The sequence below is a fragment of the Ciconia boyciana genome, chromosome 30 (assembly GCF_034638445.1).
Source record: "Ciconia boyciana chromosome 30, ASM3463844v1, whole genome shotgun sequence".
NCBI classification, from domain to species: Eukaryota; Metazoa; Chordata; class Aves; order Ciconiiformes; family Ciconiidae; genus Ciconia; species Ciconia boyciana.
In genome coordinates, this window is record NC_132963.1 from 650,689 (window position 1) to 669,284 (window position 18,596).

Here is an 18,596-nt window from a genome sequence, read left to right on the forward strand (position 1 = left end):
GTGGTGGACAACCATGAGGTGGTGGATGACCTTGGGATGGAGACTGACCTTGAGGTGGAGGATGACCATGAGGTGGAGACTGATCATGAGGTGGAGGGTGACCATGAGGTGGATGACCATGGATGGTGGACAACCATGAGGTGGTCGATGTCCATGAGATGGTGCATGACCATGACATGGTGGACAACCATGAGGTGGAGGATGACCTTGGGATGGAGGATGACCATGAGGTGGAGAATGACCAAGGCAGAGAATGACCATGAGGTGGAGGACCATGAGATGGTGGACAACTATGAGGTGGTGTATGTCCATGAGATGGTGCATGACCGTGACGTGGTGGACAACCATGAGGTGGTGGATGACCTTGGGATGGAGGATGACCATGAGGTGGTGGATGACCATGAGGTGGAGAATGACCAAGGCAGAGAATGACCATGAGGTGGAGGACCATGAGATGATGGATAACTATGAGGTGGATGACCATGCATGGTGGACAACCATGAGGTCCATGACCATGACATGGTGGATAACCATGAGGTGGTGTAGAACCATGAGGTGGTGGATGACCTTGGGATGGAGGATGAGCTTGAGGTGGAGAATGACCATGAGGTGGAGGGTGATCATGAGGTGGATGACATGAATGGTGGACAACCATGAGGTGGTGGACAACCATGAGGTGGTGGATGACCTTGGGATGGAGGATGACCATGAGGTGGAGGATGACCTTGGGATGGAGGATGACCATGAGGTGGAGGATGACCATGAGGTGGAGGGTGGCTGTGAGGTGGAGGATGACCATGGGATGGTGGACAACCATGAGGTACATGACATGGTGAATAACCATGAGGTGGTGGACAACCATGAGCTGGAGAATGACCTTGGGATGGAGGATGACCACAGGAGGGTCAATGGTCACGAGGTGGTAGACGACCATAATAGGGTGGATGACCATGAGGTGGTGGATGACCATGGGATGGTGGACAACCATGAGGAGGAGGATGACCACAAGGTGGTGGATGACCACGGGAGGGTCAATGGCCATGAGGTGGTAGACGACCAGAATAGGGTGGATGACCATGAGATGGTGGATGCCCATGAGATGGTGGACCCCATGAGGTGGAGGATGACCACGAGGTGAATGACCGTGAGAAGGTGGATGTCCACGAGGTGGTGGATGACCACGGGAGGGTCAATGGCCATGAGGTGGTACACGCCCATGAGATGGTGGGCATCCATGAGGTGGTGGACGCCCATAAAATGGTGGACGCCCATGAGGTGGTGGACGCCCATGAGGTGGTGGACACCCATCAGATGGCCAGATGACCTCAGCGATCCCTTCCAACTCTTGAAACGTAACCACCGGCCACCGCAACACCGCCCGCCCACCCCGGGCGTGGTTCCTCACCGTCCCACCACCACGTCCCACCACCATGTCCCACCACCACCACTTCCCAACACCACCACATCGCACCACCACATCCCACCACCATGTCCCACCACCATGTCGCACCACCACCACGTCCCACCACCACCACATCCCACCACCATGTCCCAACACCACATCGCACCATCAGCACGTCCCACCACCACCATGTCCCACCACCATGTCCCACCACCACCACGTCCCACCACCACATCCCACCGCCATATCCCACCACCATGTCCTACCACCATGTCGCACCACCACCATGTCCCACCACCACCACATCCCACCACCACGTCCCACCACCACATCCCACCACCATGTCCCACCACCATGTCGCACCACCATCATGTCCTACCACCACATCCCACCACCACCATGTTCCACCTCCACGTCCCACCACCACCACGTCCCACCACCATCATGTCCCACCACCATGTCTCACCACCACCACGTCCCACCACCACCACATCCCACCACCACATCCCACCACCACGTCCCACCACTATCACGTCCCACCACCATGTCCCACCACCACCAAGTCTCATCACCACCTCCCACCACCACCACATCCCACCACCACCACGTCCCACCACCACGTCCCACCACCACCACGTCCCACCATCACGTCGCACCACCACCATGTCCCACCACCACCTCCCACCACCACCAAATCCCACCACCACGTCCCACCATCACGTTGCACCACCACATCCCACCACCACCACATCTCACCACCACATCCCACCACCATCACATCTCACCACCACATCCCACCACCACGTCCCACCACCATGTCGCACCACCTCCATGTCCCACCACCGCCATGTCCCACCTCCACATCCCACCAGCACCACGTCCCAACACCACAACCCACCACCACCACATCCCACCACCACCACGTCGCACCACCACCACGTCCCACCACCACCAAGTCCCACCACCACCTCCCACCACCACCAAATCCCACCACCACGTCCCACCACCACCACGTCCCACCACTATGTCGCACCACCACCACGTCCCACCACCACCATGTCCCACCTCCACGTCCCACCACTGCCATGTCCCACCTCCAGATCCCACCACCACCACGTCCCACCATCACATCGCACCACCACCATATCCCACCGCCACGTCCCACCCTCACGTCCCACCACCCCCTCCCACCACCATGTCCCACCTCCACATCCCACCACCACGTCCCACCACCATCATGTCGCACCACCACCATGTCCCACCACCACCACGTCCCACCACCATCACGTCCCACCACCATCACGTCCCACCACCACCATGTCCCACCACCACCTCCCACCACCACCACATCCCACCGCCACGTCCCACCACCACCACGTCCCACCACCACCACGTCCCAACACCACGTCCCACCACCACCATGTCCCACCTCCACGTCCCACCACCACCACGTCCCAACACCACATCCCACCACCACCATGTCCCACCTCCACATCCCACCACCACCACGTCCCACCACCACGTCCCAACACCATGTCCCACCACCACCACGTCCCACCTCCACATCCCACCACCACCACCTCCCACCACCACCACGTCCCACCACCACCATGTCCCACCACCACGTCCCACCACCACATCCCACCACCAGGTCCCACCATCATGTCCCACCACCACGTCCCACCACCACCACGTCCCACCACCTCCACATCCCACCATCATGTCCCACCACCATATCCCACCACTATCACGTCCCACCACCACGTCCCACCACCACCATGTCCCACCACCACATCCCACCACACCACGTCCCACCACCACCATGTCCCACCTCCACATCCCACCACCACCACGTCCCACCACCACGTCCCAACACCATGTCCCACCACCACCACGTCCCACCTCCACATCCCACCACCTCCACATCCCACCACTATCACGTCCCACCACTATCACGTCCCACCACCACCTCCCACCACCACCACGTCCCACCACCACCTCCCACCACCACCAAGTCCCACCACCACCATGTCCCACCACCACGTCCCACCACTATCACGTCCCACCACCATGTCCCACCACCACCACCTCCCACCACCACCACATCCCACCACTATCACGTCCCACCACCACCACGTCCCACCTCGACGTCCCACCACCTCCACGTCCCACCACCACGTCCCACCGCCCCCTCCCACCACCGCCGCCACGCCGCTGGAGAAGACCCCTCCAAGTGACTCCCCCCACGCCGGTTGCTCCCAGCCCCCCCCGCGTGGGGGCGCCGCATTTATTGGGGGAGGGGCGGGCCCGGGGGGGGCTGTCCCTCTGTCCAGCCCCGTCCGTCCGCCGCGCCCCCCCCTTTGCCCCCGCGCTGCTGCGGGGGGCCCAGCTCCAGGAGCACCTGCGGGAGGAGGGGGAGGGGTGGGTGGGGAGGGGTCACCACGGGGGAGGGACACCCCTCCCCCCCCCAATCCCCTCCCCCGTACTCACCCCACGTCTCATCTCATCCGCGTGGACAAACCTGCCCAGGCACGAAAGGGTTAAAGGGGGGGGGGAGGGGTCCCTCCCCCACCCTGACCCCCACCCACACACACGGGGGGGGACACCCCTCCCCCACCCAGGGGACCCAGGGCTCGGGGTCCCGCCCCTCCCCCCCGCACTCACGGCGGATCGACTGGCGCAGGGGCCCCTCGGTCTCGTCGGGTTCCCCCGTCCTGGGGGGGACGCAGCCCAGTTACCCCCAGTTACCTCCCAGTTACCCCATTCCCCTCCCAGTTACCTCCCAGTGCCCCCCATTCCCCTCCCAGTTACCCCATTCCCCTCCCAGTTATCTCCCAGTTACCCCATTCCCCTCCCAGTTACCTCCCAGTGCCCCCCATTCCCCTCCCAGTTACCCCATTCCTCCCAGTTACCTCCCAGTGCCCCCCGTTCCCCTCCCAGTTACCCCATTCCCTCCCAGTTATCTCCCAGTTACCCCATTCCCTCCCAGTTACCTCCCAGTGCCCCCCATTCCCCTCCCAGTTACCCCATTCCCCTCCCAGTTACCTCCCAGTGCCCCCCGTTCCCCTCCCAGTTACCCCATTCCCTCCCAGTTATCTCCCAGTTACCCCATTCCCCTCCCAGTTACCTCCCAGTGCCCCCCATTCCCCTCCCAGTTACCCCATTCCCCTCCCAGTTACCTCCCAGTGCCCCCCCATTCCCCTCCAGTTACCCCATTCCCTCCCAGTTACCTCCCAGTGCCCCCCATTCCCCTCCCAGTTACCCCATTCCCCTCCCAGTTACCTCCCAGTGCCCCCCGTTCCCCTCCCAGTTACCCCATTCCCCTCCCAGTTATCTCCCAGTGGCCCCCATTCCCTCCCAGTTACCCCATTCCCCTCCCAGTTACCTCCCAGTGCCCCCATTCCCTCCCAGTTACCCCATTCCCCTCCCAGTTACCTCCCAGTGCCCCCCGTTCCCCTCCCAGTTACCCCATTCCCCTCCCAGTTACCTCCCAGTGCCCCCATTCCCCTCCCAGTTACCCCATTCCCTCCCAGTTACCCCCAGTGCCCCCATTCCCTCCAGTTACCCCATTCCCTCCCAGTTCCCCCCAGTGCTCCCCATTCCCCTCCCAGTTCCCCCCCAGTGCTCCCCATTTCCCTCCCAGTTACCACCCAGTTACCCCATTCCCCTCCCAGTTATCTCCCAGTTACCCCATTCCCCTCCCAGTTACCCCATTCCCCTCCCAGTTCCCCCCTTTCCCCTCCCAGTTCCCCCAGTATCCCCCATTCCCCTCCCAGTTCCCCCAGTTAACCTACTGCCCCCAATCCCCTCCCAGTTACCCCAGTGCCCCCCTTCCCCTCCCAATTGACCCCTCCTCCCCCCAGTCCCCCAATCCCCCCTCATTGCCTCCCAGTATCCCCCAGTGCCCTCCCAGTATGCCCCAGTGCTCCCAGTTACTTCGGCTGTTGGTCGAACTTGCACCGGCAGCGACGACCTGGGGGGAGGGAGGGTGAAAGGGGGGGCCCACCCTGGGGGGGGTGGGGGAGCGGGGGGTCAGGGGGAACTGGGGGTGTTGGGGGGTCATGGGGGTTGGGGGGAACTGGAGGGGTTGGGGGGGTCGGGGGTCTGGGGGTTGGGGGGAACTGGGGGGAATTGGGGGTTGGGGGGTGTTGGGGGGTCGTGGGGGGTTGGGGGGTGTTGGGGTGTTGGGGGTCGGGGAACTGGGGGAACTGGGGTGTTGGGGGTTGTGGGGGGTTGGGGGTTGGGGGGGTGGAACTGGGGGGAACTGGGAGGGAACTGGGGGTGTTGGGGGGAATTGGGGGTTGTTGGGGGTGTTGTGGGGGATGGGGGTTGTGGGGGAACTGGGGGGTCGTGGGGTTGGGGGAACTGGGGGGTTGGGGGTGGGGGAACTGGGGGAACTGGGGGGAACTGGGGGTTGGGGGAATTGGGGGTTGTTGGGGGTGTTGTGGGGGATGTGGGGAACTGGGGGTTGAAGTGTTGGGGGGATGTGGGGGTTGTGAGGGTGTTGGGGGGTTGTTGGATATGGGGGAACTGGGGGGAATTGGGGGGTTGGGGGTCGTGGGGGTTGGGGAACTGGGGGGTTGGGGGTGTTGGGGGTCGTGGGGTTGGGGGAACTGGGGGTGTTGGGGGGTTGTGGGGGTTGGGGGTGTTGAGGGAACTGGGGGAACTGGGGGTGTTGGGGGGGTTGTGACGGGGTTGTGGGGGTGTTGTGGGGGAACTGGGGTGTTGGGGGTTGTGGGTGGTTGTGGGGTGTTGGGGAGGGTGGGGGTGTTGGGGGGTTGTGGGGGTTTGAGAACTGTGGGTGTTGGGGGAGTGTTGTGGGGGTGGTAGGGGGATGTGGGGGGTGGGGTTGTGGGGTGTTGTGGGTGTTGGGGGGTTGTTGTGGGGGTCCTGGGGGATGTGGGGAATTGGGGTGTCGTGGGGTGTTGTGGGGATCGTGGGGTGTTGTGGGGGTCATGGGGGAACTGGGGGTGTTGGGAATGTGGGGTGTTGGTGGGTTGTGGGGGGGGTTGGGGAGGAATTGGGGTTGTTGTGGGGTGGGGGGGGCTTGTGGGGGGGATGTGGGGGAACTGGGGTGTTGGGGGGTTGTAGGGGATCGTGGGGGTTGTGGGGAACTGGGGGTGTTGGGGGTGGCTGAGAGGGGTTGTGGGGGTCGTGGGGTGTTGGAGAAGTGCTGGGGGTGTTGGGGAGGTTGTGGGGTGACGTGGGGAGGTTGGGGGTGTTGGGTGTTCTCGTGGGGTGTTCTGGGGTGTTGGGGGGTTGGGGGTGGGGGGTTGTCGGGGGTGTTGGGGTGGCATTGGGGGTGCTGGGGTGTGGGGGGTTGTGGGGGTGTAGTGGGGTGTGGGGTGTTGGGGTTGTAGTGGGGTGTTGGGGGTTGTGGGGTGTTGGGGGGTTGTGGGGGGTTGTGGGGGTGTAGTGGGCTGTTGGGGGCTGGGAAGTGTTCTGGGGATTGAGGGGTGTTGGGGGTTAGGGGTGCGGGGCATTGTGGGGGTGTAGTGGGGGTGGGGGAAGTTATGGGCTGTCGTGGGGTGTAGTGGGAGGTGTAGTGGGGTGTTGGGGGGTGTAGTGGGGTGTTGTGTTGTGTTGTGTTGAGGGCTTGTGGGGTGTAGTGGGGGTTGTGGGGGTGTAGTGGGGTGGTGGGGGTGGTGGGGTGTTGTGGGGTGTTGTGGGGGCATATTGGGGTGTTGGGGGGTGTAGTGGGGGTGTAGTGGGGGTTGGGGTGTTGTAGTGGGCTGTTGGGGGGCTGGGGGTGTTCTGGGGATTGGGGGTGTTGGGGGTTAGGGGTGCAGGGCATTGTGGGGGGTGTAGCGGGCTGGGGGGGTGTAGTGGGGTGTCGCGGGGGGGGGGTGTCGCGGGGGGGGGCGCGGGGAGCCTCGCGTCACTCACTGAGGATGAGGAGGACCCCCAGGAGGAAGAGGACGCCGGCGAAGACGAGGCCGCCGATGCGCAGGGAGTCGTAGTCTGCCGGGGCGGGGGTCACCGTCACCGTCACCGTCACCGTCACCGCCCGCGGCACCAGCAGGCCCACGCTCCCACACGCGTGTACAAGCGCGTAAGGACGGCCGGGGACGGCTGCACGCGCGTAGACCCGCAGGCGCGTACACCCCCCACGCGCGTACACCCGCACACGCGTACACCCGCACACGCGTACAGCCCCACGCGCATACGACCACGCACACGTACACCCAGACACGTGTACAAGCGCACACGTGTGCACCTGCACACGCATACGACCACACACACGTAAAAGCGCACACGCGTACACCTGCACGCGCGTTCAACCGCACACGCGTACGACCACGCAGGCATAAAACCATGCACGCGTACACCCTCACACGTGTACAACCGCACATGTCTACACCCGCACACGTGTACAACCACGCGCGCGTGCACCCACACATGTGTACAACCACACACGCGTACAACCGCGCACGTGTACAACCACACACGCGTACACCCGAACACGCATACAACCACGCACACGTAGACCCTCACACGTGTACAACCGCACACGTATACAACTGCACACGCGTACACCCACACACGCGTACACCCGCACACGCATACACCAGCACACGCGTACAACCCCACATGCATACACCCGCACACATGTACAACCCCACAAGCATACACCCGCACACGTGTAAAACCGCGCACACGTACACCCTCACACGCGTACAACCGCACGCGTGTACAACCATGCATGCGTACACGCTCACACGTGTGTACAACCACGCACATGCACACCCTCACGCATGTACACCTTCACACGCGTACAACCGCACACATGTACACCTGTGCACATGTAAACCCACACGCATGTACAACCACATACATGTAACACCATGCACGCCTACACCCGCACACGCATACAACCACATGCGCGTAAAACCACGCACGCATACACCCTCACACATGTACAACCACACACGCATACACCCGCACACGTGTACAACCGCACACACGTACACCCTCACACGTGTACAACCACGCACGTGTGCACCCACACGTGCGTACAACCACACACGTGTACAACCATGCATGCGTACACCCGCACACGTGTATACAACCGCGCACGTATACACCCTCACACGTGTACACTCTCACACGCGTACAACCGCACATGTGTACACCTGTGCACATGTAAACCCACACGCGTGTACAATCATCATGCATGTGTACACCTGCGCACGCATACACACTCACAGGTGTACACCCTCACACGTGTACAACTGCACACGCGTACACCCTCACACATGTACAACCACGCATGCGTACACCCTCACACGCGTACACCCACACGTGTGTACAACCACATACATGTAACACCGTGCACATGTACACCTGCACACATGTACAACTGCACATGTGTGCTCCCGCACATGCCTACAACCACGCATGCACACCCTCACACGTGTACAACCGCACACGCGTACAAGCGCACACGCGTAAAACCGCACACAGATACAACCACAGACATGTACAATCACACGCATGCACAACCGCACACGCGTACACCCATGCATGTCTACGCCCACACACGTCTACACTCGCCCACACGTACAACCGCACACGTGTGCGGCTGCACGTTTGCACACCCACACACGTGTACAACCGCACAGGTGTACACCCACACGCGTGCACAACCACATGTACACCCCCAAAGGTGGGCAACCGCGTGTGTACCTGCGCACATGTACGCCCGCACGCATGTAAAGCTACGCCCATGTACAACCGCACATGTGTACACCCACACACGTGTACAACCGCACACGTGTACAACCGCACACGTGAAAAAACACGTACATGCACCCGCCCACCTGTACAGCCACATGTGTGTACACCCACGCACATACAACCGCACACGTGTACAACCACAGGTGTGTACAACCGCACAAAGGTACAACCATGCACGTGTACACCCACACACATGTACACCCACACACGTGTTCACCCGCACAAAGGGGTACACCCACACGTGTCCACCCACCCACGCATGTACACCCGCACACGCATATACACCCGCAGATATGTACACCCGCACAGCCGTGTACACCCGCACGTGTACGCCCACACACGTGTACACCCTCACACATGTACACCCCCACATGTACACCTGCACACGTGTACACCCTCGCACATGTACCCCCACACATGTACACCAACGCGGGCACAGCCGCACATGTGTACACCTGCACACACACCTACACCTACACATGTACACCAACACGTGTACACTGCACACCCACGTACTCCTGCGTGTGTAGGCCCACACACGTGTACACCCTCACGCACACGTGTACACCCCCACATGTACACCAACACACGTACACGCGTACAACAACACGTGAACAACCGCACACGTGTACACCTGCACACATGTACACCAACACGCATCCACCCGCGCATGTGTACAACCGCACATGTGTAGACCCGCATACATGTACACCCTCTATACGTGTACACCTGCACACGTGTACAACTGCACACGCATACACCTGCACGTGTAGGCCCACACATGTACAACAACACGCGTACAACCGCACACGTGTATACCCGCACGTGTAGGCCCACACATGTACAACAACACTCGTACACCTGCACACGTGTACAACCGTACATGTGTATGCCTGCACACGCGTACAACCGCACACGTATACACCCGCGCACGCATACAACCACACAGGTACAACCACAGACATGTACAATCACACACATGTACACCCGCACACGCGTACAACCGCACACGTGTACACCCGCACACACGTACAACCACACAGGTACAACCACAGACATGTGCAATCACACACATGTACACCCGCACATGCGTACACCCGCACACGTGTGCACCCGCACATGTGTACAACCACACAGGTACAACCACAGACATGTACAATCACACACATGTACAACCGCACACGCGTACAACCGCACACGTATACACCCGCACACGTGTACAACCACACAGGTACAACCACAGACATGTACAATCACACACATGTACACCCGCAGACGCGTACAACCCCACACGTGTACACCCGCACATATGTACAACCACACACGTGTACAACCGCACATGTGTACACCCGCACACGCGTACAACCACACAGGTACAACCACAGACATGTGCAATCACACACATGTACACCCGCACACGTGTACACCCGCACACGCGTCCACCCGCACACGCCTACGCCCGCGTCCACCCGCACGTGTAGGCCCACACACGCGTACACCCTCACGCACGCGCGTCCACCCCCGCACGTCTACACCAACAGGCGCACCCCCGCACACGCGTGTGCCCCGGCCCCGCTCACCGTAGTGGAAGCGGTCGCGCTCCTGCGGGGGCTCGGGGGGGGGAGGGGGAGGGGTGTGAGGACCCCGGCGTGCGGGTGCGGCCCCCACCCATCCCCCCCCCGGGCCCCCCGCCCTCCGGGGTGCCCCTCCCCCCCCCCGCGGCCCCCCACTCACCCGCGCCGGGGGCCATGGCGGCGGCTGCGCTACGCCCGCACACGCGTGTCCCGGCCCTGCGGGGAGAGGGCACAGGCGTGCGCGCCCCTCGTGACGTCACGCGTGCGCGGGGGGCCTGGCGTGACGTCACGCGGGTGCGCGCGCGCCCCTCGCGTGACGCCACGTACGCGTGTGCACCGCCTCGCGTGACATCAGGGACGCGTGCGCACCCCTCGTGTGACATCACACACGTGGGCAAGGCCTTGTGTGACGTCAACACGCATGCGTACCCCCCCGTGTGACATCACACGCATGCACAACCCCTCGTGTGACATCACACGTGCATGCGCACCCTTCCTGTGACATCACACGTGCACTCCCTCTCGTGTGACATCACACGTGTGTGCAAGGCCTTGTGTGACATCACGTACGCATGCACACCCCTTGTGTGACATCACACGCGTGTGCACCCTCTTGTGTAACATCACACGTGTGTGCAAGGCCTTGTGTGACATCACACACGCATGCGCACCCCCTCATGTCACATCACATGCGTGTGCACCCCCTCCTGTGACATCACACACGTGGGCAAGGCCTTGTGTGACATCACACACGCGTGCGCAACCCCTCGTGTGACGTCACACGCATGCACAACGCCTCGTGTGACATCACACACGCGTGCGCACCCCCCTCATGTGACCTCGTACACAGGTGCACCCCGTCGCGTGACATCACGTGTGCGCGCACCCCCTTGTGTGATGTCACACACACACGTGCCGTAACACACATGAGTGACATCGCACACGCACCCCCCATGTGACGTCACACGCACGCACGCGCATCCTCTCGTGTGACACGCCCCCCTTGTGTGACCTCATGCACACGTGTGCGCCCCGTGTGACGTCACGCGTATAGGCACCGCCCCGTGTGACATCACCCATGTGTGCAAGGCCTTGTGTGACATCACACACACGTGCACACCCCCTTGTGTGACATCACACGCATGCACAGCCCCTCGTGTGACATCACACGCGCGTGCGCACCCCCTCCTGTGACATCACATGTGTGCACTCCCTCTCGTGTGACATCACACGTGTGTGCAAGGCCTCGTGTGACATCACACACGCGTGTGCACCCCCTCCTGTGACATCACACGCATGTGCACCCCTTGTGTGACATCACGTACGCGTCCACACCCCTCCTGTGACATCATACATATGCAAGGCCTTGTGTGACATCACACACGTGTGTGCCCCCCCTCATGTGACATCACATACACCTGCACACCCCCTCGTGTGACATCACACGTCTGAACACCCCCTTGTGTGACATCACATGCGCGTGCGCGCCCCCTCCTGTGACATCACACGTGTGCACTCCCTCTCGTGTGACATCACACGTGTGTGCAAGGCCTTGTGTGACATCACACACGCATGTGCACCGCCTCGTGTGACATCACATGCGCGTGCACCCCCTTGTGTGACATCACGTACGCATCCACACCCCTCCGGTGACATCACACACACGTGCAAGGCCTCGTGTGACCTCGCGCAGACGCGTGCGCCCCGCGTGACGTCACGCGCGCGCCCGCCCCCCAGGCGTGACATCACGCGGGCGTCGGCAGCCTCGCGGGACCTCAAAACCGGGGCCAAACTGGGGGAAAATGGGGGAAACGGGGCAAACCGGGGCCAAAACGGAGGAAATGGGGCAAAATGGCGCCAAAAAGGGGGGAAATGGGCAAAACCGGGCCAAACCTTGAAAAAATTGGCAAAACGGGGCAAAAATGGGCGAAATTGGGCAAAACGGGGTTAAATGGGGCCAAACTGGGTAAAACCAGGGCCAAAATGGGGGAAATTGGGCAAAACGGGGCCAAAATGGGCAAAATCGGGACAAATCGGGGAGAAATTGGGCAAAAAAAGGCCAAAATGGGCAAAATTGGGCAAAATGAGGCCAAAAAGGGGAAAAATGGGCAGAATGAGGCCAAAAAGGGGAAAAATGGGGCCAAATTGGGTAAAACTGGGCCCAACTGGGGGAAATGGGGCAAAACCCGGCCAAATCGGGGGAAAATCGGTAAAATTGGGGCAAATGGGGCCAAACCGGGCGAAATTGGGCAAAATGGGGGTGAAAGTAAGAAAAATGGGGCCAAACTGGGCCAAACTGGGCCAAACTGGGGCGGGTTGGGCAAAGCCAGGGCAACGGCCGTTGCCATGGAGACGTGACCTTGGCCCCTCCCCCACTGTTTGCCCACGGGGACGCCCCTCCCCCACCCTTGCCAAGGGATCCGGGCAGGGGGGCGGGGGTACGGGGTTACTGGGGGGGTCACTGGGAGTTACTGGGGTGGAACTGGGGGTTACTGGAGAGCGGCAGGGAAGAACTGGGAGTTACTGGGAGCGTACTGGTGGGGTCACTGGGGGTTAATGGGGGACACTGGGGTGGAGGGGGCTACTGGGGGTTACTGGTGGCTTACTGGTGGAGTCACTGGGGGTCGCAGGGAGGCACTGGGGTTACTGGGGGACACTGGGGTTACTGGGGTTACTGGGGGTCCACTGGGAGCTACTGGGAGCTACTGGTGAGCACTGGAGGTTACTGGGGAGGTGCAGGGAGGAACTGGGAGCTACTGGTGGCTTACTGGGGGAGTCCCTGGGGGTCGCGGGGAGGCACCGGGGGTCGCGGAGGGGGGGAGGAACTGGGGTTACTGGGGGGTTACTGGGAGCTACTGGGAGTTACTGGGGAGGAACTGGGGGTTACTGGGGAGCCACAGGGAGGAACTGGGAGCTACTGGTGGCTTACTGGGAGAGTCCCTGGGGGTCGCAGGGAGGCACTGGGGTCACTCGGGGGGGAACTGGGGCTACTGGGAGTTACTGGGAGACACTGGGTGTTAATGGAAGGTTACTGGAGAGCCATGGAGAGGAACTGGGAGCTACTGGTGGCTTACTGGGGGAGTCCCCGGGGGCCGCGGGGCGGCACTGGGGTCACTGGGGAGGTCACTGTCTTTACTGGGAGGTACTGGGAGTTACTGGGAGACACTGGGTGGTAATGGAAGGTTACTGGGGAGCCACAGGGAGGAACTGGGAGCTACTGGTGGCTTACTGGGGGAGTCCCCGGGGGTCGCGGGGAAGCACTGGGATTACCGAGAGGTTACTGGGAGCGGGGCGGGGGTTACTGGGAACTACTGGGGAGCACGGGGTGTCGCTGGGGTTCCCGGGCGAGCGCGGGAAGGACCCGCCCCGGGGGCTCCCCCCCTCCCCCCCCCCCCCAGAGCCCTCGGGGTCCCCAAGGACAGGGACAGGGGTGACGCAGGGGTGGCCCCCTCCCCTCCCCCCCCCGTACCTGTCTCCCCGAACCGCGGGGTCCCCCGAGCTCCCTCCGGGTCCCCCGAACTCCGGGCCCCCCCGCTCCCGCCTCCCTCCCTCCGGTTATTTGTACCCTCCGGCCCCGCGGCCAAAATACCGGCGGCGTCAGCGGGGCGGCACGCGGGGGCGGGGCCCGGCCCCGCCCTCCCAGTAAATCCCAGTAGCTCCCAGTAACCCCAGTAACCCCAGTCACCCCCAGTGACCCCAGTGCCGCCCCGCGGCCCCCGGGGACTCCCCCAGTAAGCCACCAGTAGCTCCCAGTTCCTCTCCGTGGCTCCCCAGTAACCTTCTGTTACCACCCAGTGTCTCCCAGTAACTCCCAGTAGCTCCCAGTAACCCCCGTCACCCCCACAGTGATCCCAGTGCCTTCCCACGACCCCCAGGGACTCCCCCAGTAAGCCACCAGTAGCTCCCAGTTCCTCTCCGTGGCTCCCCAGTAACCTTCTGTTACCACCCAGTGTCTCCCAGTAACTCCCAGTAACCCCCAGTAACCCCAGTCACCCCCCAGTGACCCCAGTGCCTCCCCATGACGCCCAGGGACCCCCCCAGTAAGCGCCAGTAAGCCACCAGTAGCTCCCAGTTCCTCTGCGTGGCTCCCCAGTAACCCCAGTTACTCCCCAGTAACTCCCAGTAGCTCCCAGTAACCCCAGTCACCCACCCAGTGACCCCAGTGCCACCCCGTGACCCCCGGGGACTCCCCCAGTAAGCCACCAGTAGCTCCCAGTTCCTCCCTGTGGCTCCCCAGTAACCCCAGTTACTCCCCAGTAACTCCCAGTAGCTCCCAGTAACCCCGTCACCCCCAGTGACCCCAGTGCCGCCCGCGGCCCCGGGACTCCCCAGTAAGCCACCAGTAGCTCCCAGTTCCTCTCCGTGGCTCCCCAGTAACCTTCTGTTACCACCCAGTGTCTCCCAGTAACTCCCAGTAGCTCCCAGTAACCCCCGTCACCCCCCCAGTGATCCCAGTGCCTTCCCACGACCCCAGGGACTCCCCAGTAAGCCACCAGTAGCTCCCAGTAACCCCCAGTAACCCCAGTCACCCCCAGTGACCCCAGTGCCTCCCCATGACCCCCAGGGACTCCCCAGTAAGCCCCAGTAAGCCACCAGTAGCTCCCAGTTCCTCTGCGTGGCTCCCCAGTAACCTTCTGTTACCACCCAGTGTCTCCCAGTAACTCCCAGTAGCTCCCAGTAACCCCCGTCACCCCCAGTGATCCCAGTGCCTTCCCACGACCCCGGGGACTCCCCAGTAAGCCACCAGTAGCTCCCAGTAACCCCAGTTACTCCCCAGTAACTCCCAGTAGCTCCCAGTAACCCCAGTCACCCACCCAGTGACCCCAGTGCCTCCCTGTGACCCCCAGGGACTCCCCCAGTAAGCCCCAGTAAGCCACCAGTAGCTCCCAGTTCCTCCCTGTGGCTCCCCAGTAACCCCAGTTACTCCCCAGTAACTCCCAGTAGCTCCCAGTAACCCCCGTCACCCCCCCAGTGACCCCAGTGCCGCCCCGCGGCCCCCGGGGACTCCCAGTAAGCCACCAGTAGCTCCCAGTTCCTCTCCGTGGCTCCCCAATAACCTTCTGTTACCACCCAGTGTCTCCCAGTAACTCCCAGTAGCTCCCAGTAACCCCCGTCACCCCCCAGTGACCCCAGTGCCGCCCGCGGCCCCGGGACTCCCCAGTAAGCCACCAGTAGCTCCCAGTTCCTCCCTGTGGCTCCCCAGTAACCTTCTGTTACCACCCAGTGTCTCCCAGTAACTCCCAGTAGCTCCCAGTAACCCCCGTCACCCCCACAGTGATCCCAGTGCCTTCCCACGACCCCAGGGACTCCCCAGTAAGCCACCAGTAGCTCCCAGTAACCCCAGTAACCCCAGTCACCCCCCAGTGACCCCAGTGCCTCCCCATGACCCCCAGGGACTCCCCAGTAAGCCCCAGTAAGCCACCAGTAGCTCCCAGTTCCTCTCCGTGGCTCCCCAGTAACCTTCTGTTACCACCCAGTGTCTCCCAGTAACTCCCAGTAGCTCCCAGTAACCCCCGTCACCCCCCCAGTGACCCCAGTGCTGCCCGCGACCCCGGGGACTCTCCCAGTAAGCCACCAGTAGCTCCCAGGAACCCCCAGTTACTCCCCAGTAACTCCCAGTAGCTCCCAGTAACCCCCAGTAACCCCAGTCACCCCCCAGTGACCCCAGTGCCTCCCCGTGACCCCCAGGGACTCGCCAGTAAGCCCCAGTAAGCCACCAGTAGCTCCCAGTTCCTCCCTGTGGCTCCCCAGTAACCCCAGTTACTCCCCAGTAACTCCCAGTAGCTCCCAGTGACCCCAGTGCCTCCCCATGACCCCCAGGGACTCCCCAGTAAGCCCCAGTAAGCCACCAGTAGCTCCCAGTTCCTCTCCGTGGCTCCCCAGTAACCTTCTGTTACCACCCAGTGTCTCCCAGTAACTCCCAGTAGCTCCCAGTAACCCCGTCACCCCCCAGTGACCCCAGTGCCGCCCGCGGCCCCCAGGGACTCCCCAGTAAGCCACCAGTAGCTCCCAGTTCCTCCCTGTGGCTCCCCAGTAACCCCAGTTACTCCCCAGTAACTCCCAGTAGCTCCCAGTGACCCCCAGTAACCCCAGTCACCCCCAGTGACCCCAGTGCCTCCCCGTGACCCCAGGGACTCCCCCAGTAAGCCCCAGTAAGCCACCAGTAGCTCCCAGTTCCTCTCCGTGGCTCCCCAGTAACCTTCCATTATCACCCAGTGTCTCCCAGTAACTCCCAGTAGCTCCCAGTAACCCCCGTCACCCCCCAGTGATCCCAGTGCCTTCCCACGACCCCCGGGGACTCCCCCAGTAAGCCACCAGTAGCTCCCAGTTCCTCTCCGTGGCTCCCCAGTAACCTTCTGTTACCACCCAGTGTCTCCCAGTAACTCCCAGTAGCTCCCAGTAACCCCCGTCACCCCCACAGTGATCCCAGTGCCTTCCCACGACCCCCAGGGACTCCCCCAGTAAGCCACCAGTAGCTCCCAGTAACCCCCAGTAACCCCAGTCACCCCCCCAGTGACCCCAGTGCCTCCCCATGACCCCCAGGGACTCCCCCAGTAAGCCCCAGTAAGCCACCAGTAGCTCCCAGTTCCTCTCCGTGGCTCCCCAGTAACCTTCCATTATCACCCAGTGTCTCCCAGTAAGCCACCAGTAGCTCCCAGTAACCCCCGTCACCCCCCCAGTGACCCCAGTGCCGCCCCGCGGCCCCCGGGGACTCCCCCAGTAAGCCACCAGTAGCTCCCAGTTCCTCTCCGTGGCTCCCCAGTAACCTTCTGTTACCACCCAGTGTCTCCCAGTAACTCCCAGTAGCTCCCAGTAACCCCAGTCACCCCCACAGTGATCCCAGTGCCTTCCCACGACCCCCAGGGACTCCCCCAGTAAGCCACCAGTAGCTCCCAGTAACCCCCAGTAACCCCAGTCACCCCCCCAGTGACCCCAGTGCCTCCCCATGACCCCCAGGGACTCCCCCAGTAAGCCCCAGTAAGCCACCAGTAGCTCCCAGTTCCTCTCCGTGGCTCCCCAGTAACCTTCTGTTACCACCCAGTGTCTCCCAGTAACTCCCAGTAGCTCCCAGTAACCCCCGTCACCCCCCCAGTGACCCCAGTGCCGCCCCGCGGCCCCCGGGGACTCCCCCAGTAAGCCCCAGTAAGCCACCAGTAGCTCCCAGTTCCTCTCCGTGGCTCCCCAGTAACCTTCTGTTACCACCCAGTGTCTCCCAGTAACTCCCAGTAGCTCCCAGTAACCCCTGTCACCCCCCCAGTGATCCCAGTGCCTTCCCACGACCCCCGGGGACTCTCCCAGTAAGCCACCAGTAGCTCCCAGTAACCCCCAGTTACTCCCCAGTAACTCCCAGTAGCTCCCAGTAACCCCCCAGTAACCCCAGTCACCCCCCCAGTGACCCCAGTGCCTCCCTGTGACCCCCAGGGACTCCCCCAGTAAGCCCCAGTAAGCCACCAGTAGCTCCCAGTTCCTCCCTGTGGCCCTCCAGTAACTCCCCCACTGCTGCCCAGTAACTCCCAGTATCTCCCAGTGCCCCCCAACTACTCCCCACCAATTCCCAGTTACCCCCCAGTGCCTCCCAGTAACCCCCAGTAACTCCCCAGCGCACCCCATTTACCCCCAGCGCCTCCCAGTAACTCCCAGTAGCTCCCAGTAACCTCCCCAGTCCCACTCCCAGTAACTCCCAGTGCCCCCATTTACCCCCAGTGCCTCCCAGTCCCCCAACTCCCTCCCAGTTCCCCCAGTCCCCTCCAGTTCCCTCCCAGTCCCTCCCAGTTCCCTCCCAGTCCCCTCCCAGTCCCTCCCAGTTCCCTCCTAGCCCCTCCCAGCCCCTCCCAGTCCCGCCCAGTCCCCTCCCAGTCCCCTCCCAGTCCCTCCCAGTTCCC